Genomic DNA, 4951 nt, shown 5'->3' on the forward strand with positions numbered 1-4951 from the left:
AACTTTGAAAATTCATAGTAATTAGTAGAAAACTCATAAAATAACAAATGTGGACTTTTTGGAATCCTTGCAACATTTTCTATGCAGTAGATCTATAATATGGCAGGTTTTAGTTTACATATTTTGCTGTAAAAATAGATTTATGCAGTTAGGTTTTTAATACTAGTTGTGCCTTGTCTTTTTCATAACTGCAGTTGTTGTGCTCAAATAATTGTGAAATTTTTGTGGAGTGCTACTAAGGTTATTCTTGATGTCTGGTAAAAATTTCAGTATTTTAGGCTTGATAGTTTAAGATCTATAAAAATATCAAATTACCTGTATTGCCTTGCCCTATTCTGAATAGGTCTGCATGATTGAATTAATTGGCTTAGTTAAGTTATGAATCATGACTTTATGATAATACATGAGTTGTAGTACTTTTATTAAGATTTTCAAAAAGCTAAATATCATGATTTTTGGTTAAGTAGATCTTGAGTTATACTTGCTTAAATCTCTATGGCTGTTTCTACACAAACCCAGAGAGGGTTTCTTTGTTCTTATTGTGGGGCCTTCTTAATAGTAGAATTAGCTTTAGGTGTTTATAAAAAAGTTGTTTAGAATTTGGTAAGCTTTCCAAAAAGTCTAGAACCACATTTATTGGACATGTAGAACTCTAGTTATAGCTGTTTAAAGTGGTATGTCAGTTTCTATCTATGTTTTGGACAAATATGCAATTATTAGATTAATTGACCCTTCTAACTGTAGAATCATCTTAGTATGAGAATAAGAAAGTTGTAGGTAACTTTCTAAGATTTTCAAAAAGTTATGACTCATGTTTGTTGGAGGTCTAGAACTCCAGTTATGCTTCTCTGAAGTTCCTATCAGTTTTCGGTACCACTGCTGTTGGGCTGCAATTGCAGTTTTGCTTGTGCAATCATTTTTGTGGTGTAAATGATGTTTGTTGTGGTTGTAGTGAATACCAAAGTTGTATCTAATTTCATAATATTACTTGTGTTCAAATTTCATGGACATAGGCCTGATAATTTAGGAGCTATAGATTTTGTAAGTTCATTGTCAGATTTTGCATGCAACTCTATAGAGATCTGAATGATTGTCTTGTTTGACTTAGCTACGCTTTGAATCATGTCTTAGAGATAATAGAACAAGTGTAGTTCCTTTCATGAGCTTTCCAAATTGTTAAAGATCATCCCTTTTGGTGTTGTAGAGCTCCAGTTATAAGCTTGCGAAGTTGCATGGCAGAATATGTCCAAGTCTGGATAGAGGTGCTCAATTGTGCTTGATTGACCTTGTTAATGGTGGAATCACCTTGTGATGATAATAAACATGTTTTAGATAATTTAATAAGCTTTCTATAAAGCTAAGGTTCATGCTTGTTTTATGTCTGTAACTCCAGTTATGCCATTTTGAAACTACTACTACTTTTCTGTCCTAGTTCGGTGCAGATCTGAAACATTGGCATGTTTGACCTAGTTAGCTTTGGAATAAGCTTTTGGTGATAATAACAATGTTGTAGGAAATTTCATTATCTTTCCAGAAAGTCTAGGATCACCTTCTTTGGATGTTTGGATCTCTAGTTATGGGTGAAACAAGTGTTATCCGTGCTGCTGTCCAAATTCTGTGTTGTGCTTTATAAGTTGATTGCTTTCACCTTACATTGTCTTATGTGTTGCTAAGTGTAACTCATGCCTTTCATGGTGTTAAATTAAGTTACCTAAGATCTTAAATTGTGATAGATGTTTTCAATGGAATAGCTTAACTCAAGTTATCTGGTGTACCATGCTTGATATGCTCACTATCTTTCTATAATAGATTATGTGATGCATCTCGTATTGCCATCCTTTCATTCATGCACTTGCATCTTGCATCTCATCTAGGTACGTTAGATGAACCACGTGAAGGACGTGATGTTGGAGCCGAACCCGAAAACGGTGTATGGTGGACCTATCCCGAAGATGGAAGTTCTGGACAAGTGCTAGGATGGGAGATGCTCACCGAGCATGTGTCGTCTAACAAACACTAACCTAGTGTTGGATTCCAGGTAAGCCCCGGAGCATTCTAAGTCTCCCATATTTTTATAAATATCTTGAGTATCTTTTATTGTTGATGATGCATTAAGTATTGGAATTGGTTGGAACCAATTGTTTGAGTTCAGGAACGGGTTAAATGCTTAGCCATGCTTAGTGCGGTAGAAGTCAGGTGATTTCCTATCACCTGCGGGCTTTAGGATGAGATGGATCACGTTTGGCTATATTTGCTATCGTGGAAAAGAACCATGTGTTAATAATGAAAAGAGACCGGACGGGATGACGTTAGTGCAACAACAAGGCATGGAGGTCTTGGGGTGTGAATCTATCCCCATCTGTGTCATTTAAGGATCGATACGATGTACGTCCTCATGTCATGTTGAACGCAGCCTAACACTTAGCTGGCCGGATAACTCGTTCCAACCGTGAAGCCTAGTAGCTCGACTCAGGCTGGGAATGCGAACAGTGGCGTGCATTCTGGAGGTAGTAAGGATGTGCGGAGAGCCATTGGCATAAGCCCAAGGCGGGTTAGAGTCCCGATCAACTTTGGCAGAGTGGTTCTCTGAGAATGCCGATCTGTTCGGACTCACGACTCTAGAGTTGTGTCAAAGGTGACTTGATTGCGACCCTGATGAGGGAAGCTGGGTTTGTGTTTAGGAATACCCCTCCAGCTGGATAGGAATCGATTCGAATCACCGTCTCTCCTAGATAGTGAGAACTTGACTGAGCAGCAGCAACGTAGATTCACTTAATTTAACGATATGGTTAAATGGATGATGATGATGATAATGTTGCCACGATCTATACCTGCTATGGTTAATAATGTTTGCATCTTAATCAAGTGATTGCTTAGTACAGGTGCTAAGATAGATGACAGGTTAATGGCTTAAAGTCACTGCTAGCTCAGGTTAAAAGTTAATCATTATTACCTATGCTTTTTCGCCAAAAAGGAAGTGTTAGCTAGATCCACTAAATTAAGCTATGCATGATCCTTGGTGTCATTTGTTTTGGTTTTCGACGGGTAAGTCTGGCTGAGTACATTCGAGTACTCAGGGTTTATCCCACCATGTTGTAGGTGGAGTTCTCAGCCTATTGAAGATGGTGGCTAACCGCCAGTGGGCTCGGTGATTCTATATTTACTTCTCATCTATATGCTTTTGTCTGAGGATGTCACCTATGCTAGCAATGTATCTAGAACTTATATTAATGTAATCATTTGAAAGCTATGTTGTTTTCAATAATCAGTTTTGAAACCCAAACTTGTACTATTATTTGTGAACCCATTTGTAATATTATTTCTGCTGCAACCCTACGTATGTGATGTGTATTTGCTTAATCACGCGATCTTGGTTGTGATGTTGATTTACCGAGGTCCTTCGTGACACTCGGCAGACTACCGGGTTTACATGAGTGAAAGTATGTGTGTGTCAACGTGTTAGCGGGGACAGCCATACTTGATCTTGTACAAATTGGGTGGTTCTGTTACAGTTGGTATCAGAGCAAGATTAAGCATAATACTATCATGTACATAGTTCTAAAAACAAAGTTTTGGTTTTAAAAAGCCTATTTTGACTAAAACTTTAGCTACAGACAAATTTGTCAAAATTAATTTGTAAAACTATGCTAGCGACATCCTCCTTTATGCCCAGTTAAGGACTATTAGGTGGCTATCTAAGGGTCCATTTGGTTGGGCTTTTGGCTTTGGCTTTTGGCCCCAAAAGCCAAAAGCCCAACCAAAGGGGCTGCTTTTGGAGGCTGCTTTTACAGAAGCAGCTGCTTTTCCATAGTACATTTTTGAAAGCTGGTTTGACCCTGCTTTTGGCTTTTGGCTTTCTGCTTTTCAAAATTGGTAGAATAAAAAGCTCTTCCATAGTTGTTTCAAGAGAGATAAAGATAGAAGGTATATTTTATACTTGTTTAACCAAACAGCTTTCAGCTTTTCTACAGCTCATAGCCCATAGCAGCTTTCCCATAGCTCACAGCCCACGGCAGCTTTTTCCCACAGCCACAGCTCAACCAAACACACCCTAAGTACTAACATGGGGGTTTTTACTTTCGTCGTCCATACGACATGCTATTATATGGATGCCATTCGCTTGAATGGTAATGTATGGATCAATTGCCTCTACGCTCAGGTAAGTGTGAGTTGTGAGAGCATGACCATCCAACTATCGGTCTAGGGGAGAGTTAGCTGTGGCTACTGGAATATTTATATGTTACACACATGTATATATGAAGGTACTTAATTGTGGGTATATCTATCGGGTAGCTATGGATACCGAAGTATATACATCTGGGGATGTATATATGGAGAGTATCTTAGTTTACTGCTTTCATTGTGTGCTTATTTATCTCTTGTGGGGATGGGCTGCAATGAATTTGTCTATAGGTACGCTAACCACAAATGCATAGATTGAATGTAGCTGATGACTAGCTATATATCGAGAGAGTACGTGTTATGCCACCGACATAGAACGTGATTGCCACCATAGGCTGGCAATTTCATGAGGACGAATAGGACGAGCATGCATCATGATTGTGCTTGTGCATAAATATGCTTCCCTCACTTTGTTCTAATATTAAGTAACTTGTGATCAATGTGATGTTACTATCTTCCCTGTGTGAAGCTAGACAAAATGCCTTGTCCCATGCTGCTTGAATAGCTATGCTTGAAGGTGGTGTGTGATTAGTTTCGTCTTGTATGTTTGCTTCCATAGGAAATAGATGACAAGTTATTAATTAGCAAAAACTTTACCCCTTCGAAAACTAAATTCCTAAATGTAAGTAAAACTTGTTTTGTAGAGATATCCACCTACTCAGTAAAAAGGAAATAAAAGATAACAGTACCTTACCACCAGGTTCGCATGTTTATGTGTAGTGGTGTTGTTGTAGGTGACTGCTTGTTATGTACGAGCTTTGTGCATCGT

The sequence above is a fragment of the Miscanthus floridulus genome, chromosome 17 (assembly GCF_019320115.1).
Source record: "Miscanthus floridulus cultivar M001 chromosome 17, ASM1932011v1, whole genome shotgun sequence".
Taxonomy (NCBI): Eukaryota; Viridiplantae; Streptophyta; class Magnoliopsida; order Poales; family Poaceae; genus Miscanthus; species Miscanthus floridulus.